At 52.3% G+C, this 9,689-nt stretch overlaps 47 non-coding genes and 2 pseudogenes across 47 annotated transcripts in view; all 49 read left to right on the top strand.

The window, feature by feature from the left end:
* The first annotated feature begins 59 nt into the window (after positions 1-59).
* LOC147682384 (5S ribosomal RNA) lies at positions 60-178 on the top strand. The gene has a single exon (XR_015302124.1). It is a non-coding gene; the product is annotated as a 5S ribosomal RNA (ribosomal RNA).
* Positions 179-257: 79 nt separating this feature from the next.
* On the top strand, positions 258-376 carry LOC147682383 (5S ribosomal RNA). Its single transcript, XR_015302123.1, has one exon. It is a non-coding gene; the product is annotated as a 5S ribosomal RNA (ribosomal RNA).
* Positions 377-457: 81 nt separating this feature from the next.
* Positions 458-576, top strand: LOC147682382 (5S ribosomal RNA). Its single transcript, XR_015302122.1, has one exon. It is a non-coding gene; the product is annotated as a 5S ribosomal RNA (ribosomal RNA).
* An 80-nt stretch (positions 577-656) lies between these two features.
* On the top strand, positions 657-775 carry LOC147682381 (5S ribosomal RNA). The gene has a single exon (XR_015302121.1). It is a non-coding gene; the product is annotated as a 5S ribosomal RNA (ribosomal RNA).
* A 79-nt stretch (positions 776-854) lies between these two features.
* LOC147682380 (5S ribosomal RNA) lies at positions 855-973 on the top strand. The gene has a single exon (XR_015302119.1). It is a non-coding gene; the product is annotated as a 5S ribosomal RNA (ribosomal RNA).
* An 80-nt stretch (positions 974-1,053) lies between these two features.
* LOC147682379 (5S ribosomal RNA) lies at positions 1,054-1,172 on the top strand. Its single transcript, XR_015302118.1, has one exon. It is a non-coding gene; the product is annotated as a 5S ribosomal RNA (ribosomal RNA).
* Positions 1,173-1,252: 80 nt separating this feature from the next.
* Positions 1,253-1,371, top strand: LOC147682378 (5S ribosomal RNA). Its single transcript, XR_015302117.1, has one exon. It is a non-coding gene; the product is annotated as a 5S ribosomal RNA (ribosomal RNA).
* Positions 1,372-1,452: 81 nt separating this feature from the next.
* LOC147682377 (5S ribosomal RNA) lies at positions 1,453-1,571 on the top strand. The gene has a single exon (XR_015301589.1). It is a non-coding gene; the product is annotated as a 5S ribosomal RNA (ribosomal RNA).
* Positions 1,572-1,651: 80 nt separating this feature from the next.
* LOC147682376 (5S ribosomal RNA) lies at positions 1,652-1,770 on the top strand. Its single transcript, XR_015301603.1, has one exon. It is a non-coding gene; the product is annotated as a 5S ribosomal RNA (ribosomal RNA).
* Positions 1,771-1,850: 80 nt separating this feature from the next.
* LOC147682375 (5S ribosomal RNA) lies at positions 1,851-1,969 on the top strand. Its single transcript, XR_015302116.1, has one exon. It is a non-coding gene; the product is annotated as a 5S ribosomal RNA (ribosomal RNA).
* Positions 1,970-2,049: 80 nt separating this feature from the next.
* LOC147682374 (5S ribosomal RNA) lies at positions 2,050-2,168 on the top strand. The gene has a single exon (XR_015301510.1). It is a non-coding gene; the product is annotated as a 5S ribosomal RNA (ribosomal RNA).
* An 80-nt stretch (positions 2,169-2,248) lies between these two features.
* On the top strand, positions 2,249-2,367 carry LOC147682373 (5S ribosomal RNA). The gene has a single exon (XR_015301508.1). It is a non-coding gene; the product is annotated as a 5S ribosomal RNA (ribosomal RNA).
* An 80-nt stretch (positions 2,368-2,447) lies between these two features.
* Positions 2,448-2,566, top strand: LOC147682372 (5S ribosomal RNA). The gene has a single exon (XR_015302115.1). It is a non-coding gene; the product is annotated as a 5S ribosomal RNA (ribosomal RNA).
* A 76-nt stretch (positions 2,567-2,642) lies between these two features.
* LOC147682371 (5S ribosomal RNA) lies at positions 2,643-2,761 on the top strand. Its single transcript, XR_015302114.1, has one exon. It is a non-coding gene; the product is annotated as a 5S ribosomal RNA (ribosomal RNA).
* Positions 2,762-2,840: 79 nt separating this feature from the next.
* LOC147682370 (5S ribosomal RNA) lies at positions 2,841-2,959 on the top strand. Its single transcript, XR_015302113.1, has one exon. It is a non-coding gene; the product is annotated as a 5S ribosomal RNA (ribosomal RNA).
* An 80-nt stretch (positions 2,960-3,039) lies between these two features.
* On the top strand, positions 3,040-3,158 carry LOC147682369 (5S ribosomal RNA). Its single transcript, XR_015302112.1, has one exon. It is a non-coding gene; the product is annotated as a 5S ribosomal RNA (ribosomal RNA).
* An 80-nt stretch (positions 3,159-3,238) lies between these two features.
* On the top strand, positions 3,239-3,357 carry LOC147682368 (5S ribosomal RNA). Its single transcript, XR_015302111.1, has one exon. It is a non-coding gene; the product is annotated as a 5S ribosomal RNA (ribosomal RNA).
* Positions 3,358-3,437: 80 nt separating this feature from the next.
* LOC147682367 (5S ribosomal RNA) lies at positions 3,438-3,548 on the top strand (annotated as a pseudogene).
* Positions 3,549-3,628: 80 nt separating this feature from the next.
* LOC147682366 (5S ribosomal RNA) lies at positions 3,629-3,755 on the top strand (annotated as a pseudogene).
* Positions 3,756-3,835: 80 nt separating this feature from the next.
* On the top strand, positions 3,836-3,954 carry LOC147682365 (5S ribosomal RNA). Its single transcript, XR_015302110.1, has one exon. It is a non-coding gene; the product is annotated as a 5S ribosomal RNA (ribosomal RNA).
* An 80-nt stretch (positions 3,955-4,034) lies between these two features.
* LOC147682364 (5S ribosomal RNA) lies at positions 4,035-4,153 on the top strand. Its single transcript, XR_015302109.1, has one exon. It is a non-coding gene; the product is annotated as a 5S ribosomal RNA (ribosomal RNA).
* Positions 4,154-4,233: 80 nt separating this feature from the next.
* On the top strand, positions 4,234-4,352 carry LOC147682363 (5S ribosomal RNA). Its single transcript, XR_015302108.1, has one exon. It is a non-coding gene; the product is annotated as a 5S ribosomal RNA (ribosomal RNA).
* Positions 4,353-4,432: 80 nt separating this feature from the next.
* On the top strand, positions 4,433-4,551 carry LOC147682362 (5S ribosomal RNA). Its single transcript, XR_015302107.1, has one exon. It is a non-coding gene; the product is annotated as a 5S ribosomal RNA (ribosomal RNA).
* Positions 4,552-4,631: 80 nt separating this feature from the next.
* On the top strand, positions 4,632-4,750 carry LOC147682361 (5S ribosomal RNA). Its single transcript, XR_015302106.1, has one exon. It is a non-coding gene; the product is annotated as a 5S ribosomal RNA (ribosomal RNA).
* An 80-nt stretch (positions 4,751-4,830) lies between these two features.
* Positions 4,831-4,949, top strand: LOC147682360 (5S ribosomal RNA). The gene has a single exon (XR_015302105.1). It is a non-coding gene; the product is annotated as a 5S ribosomal RNA (ribosomal RNA).
* An 80-nt stretch (positions 4,950-5,029) lies between these two features.
* Positions 5,030-5,148, top strand: LOC147682359 (5S ribosomal RNA). The gene has a single exon (XR_015302104.1). It is a non-coding gene; the product is annotated as a 5S ribosomal RNA (ribosomal RNA).
* Positions 5,149-5,228: 80 nt separating this feature from the next.
* LOC147682358 (5S ribosomal RNA) lies at positions 5,229-5,347 on the top strand. Its single transcript, XR_015302103.1, has one exon. It is a non-coding gene; the product is annotated as a 5S ribosomal RNA (ribosomal RNA).
* Positions 5,348-5,427: 80 nt separating this feature from the next.
* Positions 5,428-5,546, top strand: LOC147682357 (5S ribosomal RNA). The gene has a single exon (XR_015302102.1). It is a non-coding gene; the product is annotated as a 5S ribosomal RNA (ribosomal RNA).
* An 80-nt stretch (positions 5,547-5,626) lies between these two features.
* Positions 5,627-5,745, top strand: LOC147682356 (5S ribosomal RNA). Its single transcript, XR_015302101.1, has one exon. It is a non-coding gene; the product is annotated as a 5S ribosomal RNA (ribosomal RNA).
* Positions 5,746-5,825: 80 nt separating this feature from the next.
* On the top strand, positions 5,826-5,944 carry LOC147682355 (5S ribosomal RNA). The gene has a single exon (XR_015302100.1). It is a non-coding gene; the product is annotated as a 5S ribosomal RNA (ribosomal RNA).
* An 80-nt stretch (positions 5,945-6,024) lies between these two features.
* On the top strand, positions 6,025-6,143 carry LOC147682354 (5S ribosomal RNA). Its single transcript, XR_015302099.1, has one exon. It is a non-coding gene; the product is annotated as a 5S ribosomal RNA (ribosomal RNA).
* Positions 6,144-6,223: 80 nt separating this feature from the next.
* On the top strand, positions 6,224-6,342 carry LOC147682353 (5S ribosomal RNA). Its single transcript, XR_015302098.1, has one exon. It is a non-coding gene; the product is annotated as a 5S ribosomal RNA (ribosomal RNA).
* An 80-nt stretch (positions 6,343-6,422) lies between these two features.
* LOC147682352 (5S ribosomal RNA) lies at positions 6,423-6,541 on the top strand. The gene has a single exon (XR_015302097.1). It is a non-coding gene; the product is annotated as a 5S ribosomal RNA (ribosomal RNA).
* Positions 6,542-6,621: 80 nt separating this feature from the next.
* On the top strand, positions 6,622-6,740 carry LOC147682351 (5S ribosomal RNA). The gene has a single exon (XR_015302096.1). It is a non-coding gene; the product is annotated as a 5S ribosomal RNA (ribosomal RNA).
* Positions 6,741-6,820: 80 nt separating this feature from the next.
* On the top strand, positions 6,821-6,939 carry LOC147682350 (5S ribosomal RNA). The gene has a single exon (XR_015302095.1). It is a non-coding gene; the product is annotated as a 5S ribosomal RNA (ribosomal RNA).
* An 80-nt stretch (positions 6,940-7,019) lies between these two features.
* LOC147682349 (5S ribosomal RNA) lies at positions 7,020-7,138 on the top strand. Its single transcript, XR_015302094.1, has one exon. It is a non-coding gene; the product is annotated as a 5S ribosomal RNA (ribosomal RNA).
* An 80-nt stretch (positions 7,139-7,218) lies between these two features.
* Positions 7,219-7,337, top strand: LOC147682348 (5S ribosomal RNA). Its single transcript, XR_015302093.1, has one exon. It is a non-coding gene; the product is annotated as a 5S ribosomal RNA (ribosomal RNA).
* Positions 7,338-7,417: 80 nt separating this feature from the next.
* LOC147682347 (5S ribosomal RNA) lies at positions 7,418-7,536 on the top strand. The gene has a single exon (XR_015302092.1). It is a non-coding gene; the product is annotated as a 5S ribosomal RNA (ribosomal RNA).
* An 80-nt stretch (positions 7,537-7,616) lies between these two features.
* On the top strand, positions 7,617-7,735 carry LOC147682346 (5S ribosomal RNA). The gene has a single exon (XR_015302091.1). It is a non-coding gene; the product is annotated as a 5S ribosomal RNA (ribosomal RNA).
* Positions 7,736-7,815: 80 nt separating this feature from the next.
* On the top strand, positions 7,816-7,934 carry LOC147682345 (5S ribosomal RNA). The gene has a single exon (XR_015302090.1). It is a non-coding gene; the product is annotated as a 5S ribosomal RNA (ribosomal RNA).
* An 80-nt stretch (positions 7,935-8,014) lies between these two features.
* Positions 8,015-8,133, top strand: LOC147682344 (5S ribosomal RNA). The gene has a single exon (XR_015302089.1). It is a non-coding gene; the product is annotated as a 5S ribosomal RNA (ribosomal RNA).
* Positions 8,134-8,213: 80 nt separating this feature from the next.
* Positions 8,214-8,332, top strand: LOC147682343 (5S ribosomal RNA). The gene has a single exon (XR_015302088.1). It is a non-coding gene; the product is annotated as a 5S ribosomal RNA (ribosomal RNA).
* Positions 8,333-8,412: 80 nt separating this feature from the next.
* On the top strand, positions 8,413-8,531 carry LOC147682342 (5S ribosomal RNA). Its single transcript, XR_015302087.1, has one exon. It is a non-coding gene; the product is annotated as a 5S ribosomal RNA (ribosomal RNA).
* Positions 8,532-8,611: 80 nt separating this feature from the next.
* Positions 8,612-8,730, top strand: LOC147682341 (5S ribosomal RNA). The gene has a single exon (XR_015302086.1). It is a non-coding gene; the product is annotated as a 5S ribosomal RNA (ribosomal RNA).
* Positions 8,731-8,810: 80 nt separating this feature from the next.
* Positions 8,811-8,929, top strand: LOC147682340 (5S ribosomal RNA). Its single transcript, XR_015302085.1, has one exon. It is a non-coding gene; the product is annotated as a 5S ribosomal RNA (ribosomal RNA).
* Positions 8,930-9,009: 80 nt separating this feature from the next.
* LOC147682339 (5S ribosomal RNA) lies at positions 9,010-9,128 on the top strand. Its single transcript, XR_015302084.1, has one exon. It is a non-coding gene; the product is annotated as a 5S ribosomal RNA (ribosomal RNA).
* Positions 9,129-9,208: 80 nt separating this feature from the next.
* Positions 9,209-9,327, top strand: LOC147682338 (5S ribosomal RNA). The gene has a single exon (XR_015302083.1). It is a non-coding gene; the product is annotated as a 5S ribosomal RNA (ribosomal RNA).
* An 80-nt stretch (positions 9,328-9,407) lies between these two features.
* Positions 9,408-9,526, top strand: LOC147682337 (5S ribosomal RNA). Its single transcript, XR_015302082.1, has one exon. It is a non-coding gene; the product is annotated as a 5S ribosomal RNA (ribosomal RNA).
* An 80-nt stretch (positions 9,527-9,606) lies between these two features.
* LOC147682336 (5S ribosomal RNA) overlaps positions 9,607-9,689 on the top strand; it is a 119-nt gene continuing 36 nt past the window's right edge. Inside the window, exon 1 of the ribosomal RNA XR_015302081.1 lies at positions 9,607-9,689. This exon is cut by the window's right edge and continues 36 nt beyond it. This is a non-coding gene — a ribosomal RNA (5S ribosomal RNA).

The raw sequence follows: 9,689 nt of genomic DNA, 5'->3' as shown, positions 1-9,689 counted from the left end.
CTTGCTTGTACTGAAGCTGAGCGAAGAAAGCTAAGAGGCCCAAAACCAGTGCTCCTAGAGCCTACGGCCATACCACCCTGAAAGCACCTGATCTCGTCCGATCTCAGAAGTTAAGCAGGGTCGGGCCTGGTTAGTACCTGGATGGGAGACCGCCTGGGAATACCAGGTGCTGTAGGCTTTTTTTTTTCAGAGTGGTTTGCTTGCTTGTACTGAAGCTGAGCGAAGAAAGCTAAGAGGCCAAAACCAGTGCTCCTAGCGCCTACGGCCATACCACCCTGAAAGCACCTGATCTCGTCCGATCTCAGAAGTTAAGCAGGGTCGGGCCTGGTTAGTACCTGGATGGGAGACCGCCTGGGAATACCAGGTGCTGTAGGCTTTTTTGTTTTCAGAGTGGTTTGCTTGCTTGTACTGAAGCTGAGCGAAGAAAGCTAAGAGGCCCAAAACCAGTGCTCCTAGAGCCTACGGCCATACCACCCTGAAAGCACCTGATCTCGTCCGATCTCAGAAGTTAAGCAGGGTCGGGCCTGGTTAGTACCTGGATGGGAGACCGCCTGGGAATACCAGGTGCTGTAGGCTTTTTTTTTTCAGAGTGGTTTGCTTGCTTGTACTGAAGCTGAGCGAAGAAAGCTAAGAGGCCCAAAACCAGTGCTCCTAGCGCCTACGGCCATACCACCCTGAAAGCACCTGATCTCGTCCGATCTCAGAAGTTAAGCAGGGTCGGGCCTGGTTAGTACCTGGATGGGAGACCGCCTGGGAATACCAGGTGCTGTAGGCTTTTTTTTTTCGAGTGGTTTGCTTGCTTGTACTGAAGCTGAGCGAAGAAAGCTAAGAGGCCCAAAACCAGTGCTCCTAGCGCCTACGGCCATACCACCCTGAAAGCACCTGATCTCGTCCGATCTCAGAAGTTAAGCAGGGTCGGGCCTGGTTAGTACCTGGATGGGAGACCGCCTGGGAATACCAGGTGCTGTAGGCTTTTTTTTTTCAGAGTGGTTTGCTTGCTTGTACTGAAGCTGAGCGAAGAAAGCTAAGAGGCCCAAAACCAGTGCTCCTAGAGCCTACGGCCATACCACCCTGAAAGCACCTGATCTCGTCCGATCTCAGAAGTTAAGCAGGGTCGGGCCTGGTTAGTACCTGGATGGGAGACCGCCTGGGAATACCAGGTGCTGTAGGCTTTTTTTTTTCAGAGTGGTTTGCTTGCTTGTACTGAAGCTGAGCGAAGAAAGCTAAGAGGCCCAAAACCAGTGCTCCTAGAGCCTACGGCCATACCACCCTGAAAGCACCTGATCTCGTCCGATCTCAGAAGTTAAGCAGGGTCGGGCCTGGTTAGTACCTGGATGGGAGACCGCCTGGGAATACCAGGTGCTGTAGGCTTTTTTTTTTTCAGAGTGGTTTGCTTGCTTGTACTGAAGCTGAGCGAAGAAAGCTAAGAGGCCCAAAACCAGTGCTCCTAGAGCCTACGGCCATACCACCCTGAAAGCACCTGATCTCGTCCGATCTCAGAAGTTAAGCAAGGTCGGGCCTGGTTAGTACCTGGATGGGAGACCGCCTGGGAATACCAGGTGCTGTAGTCTTTTTTTTTTCAGAGTGGTTTGCTTGCTTGTACTGAAGCTGAGCGAAGAAAGCTAAGAGGCCCAAAACCAGTGCTCCTAGAGCCTTCCGGCATACCACCCTGAAAGCACCTGATCTCGTCCGATCTCAGAAGTTAAGCAGGGTCGGGCCTGGTTAGTACCTGGATGGGAGACCGCCTGGGAATACCAGGTGCTGTAGGCTTTTTTTTTTCAGAGTGGTTTGCTTGCTTGTACTGAAGCTGAGCGAAGAAAGCTAAGAGGCCCAAAACCAGTGCTCCTAGAGCCTACGGCCATACCACCCTGAAAGCACCTGATCTCGTCCGATCTCAGAAGTTAAGCAGGGTCGGGCCTGGTTAGTACCTGGATGGGAGACCGCCTGGGAATACCAGGTGCTGTAGGCTTTTTTTTTTCAGAGTGGTTTGCTTGCTTGTACTGAAGCTGAGCGAAGAAAGCTAAGAGGCCCAAAACCAGTGCTCCTAGAGCCTACAGCCATACCACCCTGAAAGCACCTGATCTCGTCCGATCTCAGAAGTTAAGCAGGGTCGGGCCTGGTTAGTACCTGGATGGGAGACCGCCTGGGAATACCAGGTGCTGTAGGCTTTTTTTTTTCAGAGTGGTTTGCTTGCTTGTACTGAAGCTGAGCCAAGAAAGCTAAGAGGCCCAAAACCAGTGCTCCTAGAGCCTACGGCCATACCACCCTGAAAGCACCTGATCTCGTCCGATCTCAGAAGTTAAGCAGGGTCGGGCCTGGTTAGTACCTGGATGGGAGACCGCCTGGGAACACCAGGTGCTGTAGGCTTTTTTTTTTCAGAGTGGTTTGCTTGCTTGTACTGAAGCTGAGCGAAGAATGCTAAGAGGCCCAAAACCAGTGCTCCTAGAGCCTACGGCCATACCACCCTGAAAGCACCTGATCTCGTCCGATCTCAGAAGTTAAGCAGGGTCGGGCCTGGTTAGTACCTGGATGGGAGACCGCCTGGGAATACCAGGTGCTGTAGGCTTTTTTTTTTCAGAGTGGTTTGCTTGCACTGAAGCTGAGCGAAGAAAGCTAAGAGGCCCAAAACCAGTGCTCCTAGAGCCTACGGCCATACCACCCTGAAAGCACCTGATCTCGTCCGATCTCAGAAGTTAAGCAGGGTCGGGCCTGGTTAGTACCTGGATGGGAGACCGCCTGGGAATACCAGGTGCTGTAGGCTTTTTTTTTCAGAGTGGTTTGCTTGCTTGTACTGAAGCTGAGCGAAGAAAGCTAAGAGGCCCAAAACCAGTGCTCCTAGAGCCTACGGCCATACCACCCTGAAAGCACCTGATCTCGTCCGATCTCAGAAGTTAAGCAGGGTCGGGCCTGGTTAGTACCTGGATGGGAGACCGCCTGGGAATACCAGGTGCTGTAGGCTTTTTTTTTTCAGAGTGGTTTGCTTGCTTGTACTGAAGCTGAGCGAAGAAAGCTAAGAGGCCCAAAACCAGTGCTCCTAGAGCCTACGGCCATACCACCCTGAAAGCACCTGATCTCGTCCGATCTCAGAAGTTAAGCAGGGTCGGGCCTGGTTAGTACCTGGATGGGAGACCGCCTGGGAATACCAGGTGCTGTAGGCTTTTTTTTTTCAGAGTGGTTTGCTTGCTTGTACTGAAGCTGAGCGAAGAAAGCTAAGAGGCCCAAAACCAGTGCTCCTAGAGCCTACGGCCATACCACCCTGAAAGCACCTGATCTCGTCCGATCTCAGAAGTTAAGCAGGGTCGGGCCTGGTTAGTACCTGGATGGGAGACCGCCTGGGAATACCAGGTGCTGTAGGCTTTTTTTTTTCAGAGTGGTTTGCTTGCTTGTACTGAAGCTGAGCGAAGAAAGCTAAGAGGCCCAAAACCAGTGCTCCTAGAGCCTACGGCCATACCACCCTGAAAGCACCTGATCTCGTCCGATCTCAGAAGTTAAGCAGGGTCCTGGAGCCTGGATGGGAGACCGCCTGGGAATACCAGGTGCTGTAGGCTTTTTTTTTTCAGAGTGGTTTGCTTGCTTGTACTGAAGCTGAGCGAAGAAAGCTAAGAGGCCCAAAACCAGTGCTCCTAGAGCCTACGGCCATACCACCCTGAAAGCACCTGATCACCTGATCTCGTCCGATCTCAGAAGTTAAGCAGGGTCGGGCCTGGTTAGTACCTGGATGGGAGACCGCCTGGGAATACCAGGTGCTGTAGGCTTTTTTTTTTCAGAGTGGTTTGCTTGCTTGTACTGAAGCTGAGCGAAGAAAGCTAAGAGGCCCAAAACCAGTGCTCCTAGAGCCTACGGCCATACCACCCTGAAAGCACCTGATCTCGTCCGATCTCAGAAGTTAAGCAGGGTCGGGCCTGGTTAGTACCTGGATGGGAGACCGCCTGGGAATACCAGGTGCTGTAGGCTTTTTTTTTTCAGAGTGGTTTGCTTGCTTGTACTGAAGCTGAGCGAAGAAAGCTAAGAGGCCCAAAACCAGTGCTCCTAGAGCCTACGGCCATACCACCCTGAAAGCACCTGATCTCGTCCGATCTCAGAAGTTAAGCAGGGTCGGGCCTGGTTAGTACCTGGATGGGAGACCGCCTGGGAATACCAGGTGCTGTAGGCTTTTTTTTTTCAGAGTGGTTTGCTTGCTTGTACTGAAGCTGAGCGAAGAAAGCTAAGAGGCCCAAAACCAGTGCTCCTAGAGCCTACGGCCATACCACCCTGAAAGCACCTGATCTCGTCCGATCTCAGAAGTTAAGCAGGGTCGGGCCTGGTTAGTACCTGGATGGGAGACCGCCTGGGAATACCAGGTGCTGTAGGCTTTTTTTTTTCAGAGTGGTTTGCTTGCTTGTACTGAAGCTGAGCGAAGAAAGCTAAGAGGCCCAAAACCAGTGCTCCTAGAGCCTACGGCCATACCACCCTGAAAGCACCTGATCTCGTCCGATCTCAGAAGTTAAGCAGGGTCGGGCCTGGTTAGTACCTGGATGGGAGACCGCCTGGGAATACCAGGTGCTGTAGGCTTTTTTTTTTCAGAGTGGTTTGCTTGCTTGTACTGAAGCTGAGCGAAGAAAGCTAAGAGGCCCAAAACCAGTGCTCCTAGAGCCTACGGCCATACCACCCTGAAAGCACCTGATCTCGTCCGATCTCAGAAGTTAAGCAGGGTCGGGCCTGGTTAGTACCTGGATGGGAGACCGCCTGGGAATACCAGGTGCTGTAGGCTTTTTTTTTTCAGAGTGGTTTGCTTGCTTGTACTGAAGCTGAGCGAAGAAAGCTAAGAGGCCCAAAACCAGTGCTCCTAGAGCCTACGGCCATACCACCCTGAAAGCACCTGATCTCGTCCGATCTCAGAAGTTAAGCAGGGTCGGGCCTGGTTAGTACCTGGATGGGAGACCGCCTGGGAATACCAGGTGCTGTAGGCTTTTTTTTTTCAGAGTGGTTTGCTTGCTTGTACTGAAGCTGAGCGAAGAAAGCTAAGAGGCCCAAAACCAGTGCTCCTAGAGCCTACGGCCATACCACCCTGAAAGCACCTGATCTCGTCCGATCTCAGAAGTTAAGCAGGGTCGGGCCTGGTTAGTACCTGGATGGGAGACCGCCTGGGAATACCAGGTGCTGTAGGCTTTTTTTTTTCAGAGTGGTTTGCTTGCTTGTACTGAAGCTGAGCGAAGAAAGCTAAGAGGCCCAAAACCAGTGCTCCTAGAGCCTACGGCCATACCACCCTGAAAGCACCTGATCTCGTCCGATCTCAGAAGTTAAGCAGGGTCGGGCCTGGTTAGTACCTGGATGGGAGACCGCCTGGGAATACCAGGTGCTGTAGGCTTTTTTTTTTCAGAGTGGTTTGCTTGCTTGTACTGAAGCTGAGCGAAGAAAGCTAAGAGGCCCAAAACCAGTGCTCCTAGAGCCTACGGCCATACCACCCTGAAAGCACCTGATCTCGTCCGATCTCAGAAGTTAAGCAGGGTCGGGCCTGGTTAGTACCTGGATGGGAGACCGCCTGGGAATACCAGGTGCTGTAGGCTTTTTTTTTTCAGAGTGGTTTGCTTGCTTGTACTGAAGCTGAGCGAAGAAAGCTAAGAGGCCCAAAACCAGTGCTCCTAGAGCCTACGGCCATACCACCCTGAAAGCACCTGATCTCGTCCGATCTCAGAAGTTAAGCAGGGTCGGGCCTGGTTAGTACCTGGATGGGAGACCGCCTGGGAATACCAGGTGCTGTAGGCTTTTTTTTTTCAGAGTGGTTTGCTTGCTTGTACTGAAGCTGAGCGAAGAAAGCTAAGAGGCCCAAAACCAGTGCTCCTAGAGCCTACGGCCATACCACCCTGAAAGCACCTGATCTCGTCCGATCTCAGAAGTTAAGCAGGGTCGGGCCTGGTTAGTACCTGGATGGGAGACCGCCTGGGAATACCAGGTGCTGTAGGCTTTTTTTTTTCAGAGTGGTTTGCTTGCTTGTACTGAAGCTGAGCGAAGAAAGCTAAGAGGCCCAAAACCAGTGCTCCTAGAGCCTACGGCCATACCACCCTGAAAGCACCTGATCTCGTCCGATCTCAGAAGTTAAGCAGGGTCGGGCCTGGTTAGTACCTGGATGGGAGACCGCCTGGGAATACCAGGTGCTGTAGGCTTTTTTTTTTCAGAGTGGTTTGCTTGCTTGTACTGAAGCTGAGCGAAGAAAGCTAAGAGGCCCAAAACCAGTGCTCCTAGAGCCTACGGCCATACCACCCTGAAAGCACCTGATCTCGTCCGATCTCAGAAGTTAAGCAGGGTCGGGCCTGGTTAGTACCTGGATGGGAGACCGCCTGGGAATACCAGGTGCTGTAGGCTTTTTTTTTTCAGAGTGGTTTGCTTGCTTGTACTGAAGCTGAGCGAAGAAAGCTAAGAGGCCCAAAACCAGTGCTCCTAGAGCCTACGGCCATACCACCCTGAAAGCACCTGATCTCGTCCGATCTCAGAAGTTAAGCAGGGTCGGGCCTGGTTAGTACCTGGATGGGAGACCGCCTGGGAATACCAGGTGCTGTAGGCTTTTTTTTTTCAGAGTGGTTTGCTTGCTTGTACTGAAGCTGAGCGAAGAAAGCTAAGAGGCCCAAAACCAGTGCTCCTAGAGCCTACGGCCATACCACCCTGAAAGCACCTGATCTCGTCCGATCTCAGAAGTTAAGCAGGGTCGGGCCTGGTTAGTACCTGGATGGGAGACCGCCTGGGAATACCAGGTGCTGTAGGCTTTTTTTTTTCAGAGTGGTTTGCTTGCTTGTACTGAAGCTGAGCGAAGAAAGCTAAGAGGCCCAAAACCAGTGCTCCTAGAGCCTACGGCCATACCACCCTGAAAGCACCTGATCTCGTCCGATCTCAGAAGTTAAGCAGGGTCGGGCCTGGTTAGTACCTGGATGGGAGACCGCCTGGGAATACCAGGTGCTGTAGGCTTTTTTTTTTCAGAGTGGTTTGCTTGCTTGTACTGAAGCTGAGCGAAGAAAGCTAAGAGGCCCAAAACCAGTGCTCCTAGAGCCTACGGCCATACCACCCTGAAAGCACCTGATCTCGTCCGATCTCAGAAGTTAAGCAGGGTCGGGCCTGGTTAGTACCTGGATGGGAGACCGCCTGGGAATACCAGGTGCTGTAGGCTTTTTTTTTTCAGAGTGGTTTGCTTGCTTGTACTGAAGCTGAGCGAAGAAAGCTAAGAGGCCCAAAACCAGTGCTCCTAGAGCCTACGGCCATACCACCCTGAAAGCACCTGATCTCGTCCGATCTCAGAAGTTAAGCAGGGTCGGGCCTGGTTAGTACCTGGATGGGAGACCGCCTGGGAATACCAGGTGCTGTAGGCTTTTTTTTTTCAGAGTGGTTTGCTTGCTTGTACTGAAGCTGAGCGAAGAAAGCTAAGAGGCCCAAAACCAGTGTTCCTAGAGCCTACGGCCATACCACCCTGAAAGCACCTGATCTCGTCCGATCTCAGAAGTTAAGCAGGGTCGGGCCTGGTTAGTACCTGGATGGGAGACCGCCTGGGAATACCAGGTGCTGTAGGCTTTTTTTTTTCAGAGTGGTTTGCTTGCTTGTACTGAAGCTGAGCGAAGAAAGCTAAGAGGCCCAAAACCAGTGCTCCTAGAGCCTACGGCCATACCACCCTGAAAGCACCTGATCTCGTCCGATCTCAGAAGTTAAGCAGGGTCGGGCCTGGTTAGTACCTGGATGGGAGACCGCCTGGGAATACCAGGTGCTGTAGGCTTTTTTTTTTCAGAGTGGTTTGCTTGCTTGTACTGAAGCTGAGCGAAGAAAGCTAAGAGGCCCAAAACCAGTGCTCCTAGAGCCTACGGCCATACCACCCTGAAAGCACCTGATCTCGTCCGATCTCAGAAGTTAAGCAGGGTCGGGCCTGGTTAGTACCTGGATGGGAGACCGCCTGGGAATACCAGGTGCTGTAGGCTTTTTTTTTTCAGAGTGGTTTGCTTGCTTGTACTGAAGCTGAGCGAAGAAAGCTAAGAGGCCCAAAACCAGTGCTCCTAGAGCCTACGGCCATACCACCCTGAAAGCACCTGATCTCGTCCGATCTCAGAAGTTAAGCAGGGTCGGGCCTGGTTAGTACCTGGATGGGAGACCGCCTGGGAATACCAGGTGCTGTAGGCTTTTTTTTTTCAGAGTGGTTTGCTTGCTTGTACTGAAGCTGAGCGAAGAAAGCTAAGAGGCCCAAAACCAGTGCTCCTAGAGCCTACGGCCATACCACCCTGAAAGCACCTGATCTCGTCCGATCTCAGAAGTTAAGCAGGGTCGGGCCTGGTTAGTACCTGGATGGGAGACCGCCTGGGAATACCAGGTGCTGTAGGCTTTTTTTTTTCAGAGTGGTTTGCTTGCTTGTACTGAAGCTGAGCGAAGAAAGCTAAGAGGCCCAAAACCAGTGTTCCTAGAGCCTACGGCCATACCACCCTGAAAGCACCTGATCTCGTCCGATCTCAGAAGTTAAGCAGGGTCGGGCCTGGTTAGTACCTGGATGGGAGACCGCCTGGGAATACCAGGTGCTGTAGGCTTTTTTTTTTCAGAGTGGTTTGCTTGCTTGTACTGAAGCTGAGCGAAGAAAGCTAAGAGGCCCAAAACCAGTGCTCCTAGAGCCTACGGCCATACCACCCTGAAAGCACCTGATCTCGTCCGATCTCAGAAGTTAAGCAGGGTCGGGCCTGGTTAGTACCTGGATGGGAGACCGCCTGGGAATACCAGGTGCTGTAGGCTTTTTTTTTTCAGAGTGGTTTGCTTGCTTGTACTGAAGCTGAGCGAAGAAAGCTAAGAGGCCCAAAACCAGTGCTCCTAGAGCCTACGGCCATACCACCCTGAAAGCACCTGATCTCGTCCGATCTCAGAAGTTAAGCAGGGTCGGGCCTGGTTAGTACCTGGATGGGAGACCGCCTGGGAATACCAGGTGCTGTAGGCTTTTTTTTTTCAGAGTGGTTTGCTTGCTTGTACTGAAGCTGAGCGAAGAAAGCTAAGAGGCCCAAAACCAGTGCTCCTAGAGCCTACGGCCATACCACCCTGAAAGCACCTGATCTCGTCCGATCTCAGAAGTTAAGCAGGGTCGGGCCTGGTTAGTACCTGGATGGGAGACCGCCTGGGAATACCAGGTGCTGTAGGCTTTTTTTTTTCAGAGTGGTTTGCTTGCTTGTACTGAAGCTGAGCGAAGAAAGCTAAGAGGCCCAAAACCAGTGCTCCTAGAGCCTACGGCCATACCACCCTGAAAGCACCTGATCTCGTCCGATCTCAGAAGTTAAGCAGGGTCGGGCCTGGTTAGTACCTGGATGGGAGACCGCCTGGGAATACCAGGTGCTGTAGGCTTTTTTTTTTCAGAGTGGTTTGCTTGCTTGTACTGAAGCTGAGCGAAGAAAGCTAAGAGGCCCAAAACCAGTGCTCCTAGAGCCTACGGCCATACCACCCTGAAAGCACCTGATCTCGTCCGATCTCAGAAGTTAAGCAGGGTCGGGCCTGGTTAGTACCTGGATGGGAGACCGCCTGGGAATACCAGGTGCTGTAGGCTTTTTTTTTTCAGAGTGGTTTGCTTGCTTGTACTGAAGCTGAGCGAAGAAAGCTAAGAGGCCCAAAACCAGTGCTCCTAGAGCCTACGGCCATACCACCCTGAAAGCACCTGATCTCGTCCGATCTCAGAAGTTAAGCAGGGTCGGGCCTGGTTAGTACCTGGA

This window comes from Lissotriton vulgaris, chromosome 11, assembly GCF_964263255.1.
Source record: "Lissotriton vulgaris chromosome 11, aLisVul1.2, whole genome shotgun sequence".
Lineage (NCBI taxonomy): Eukaryota > Metazoa > Chordata > Amphibia > Caudata > Salamandridae > Lissotriton > Lissotriton vulgaris.
Note: the sequence above shows the minus strand (reverse complement) of the source record. Positions and strands in the feature narration are given on the sequence as shown.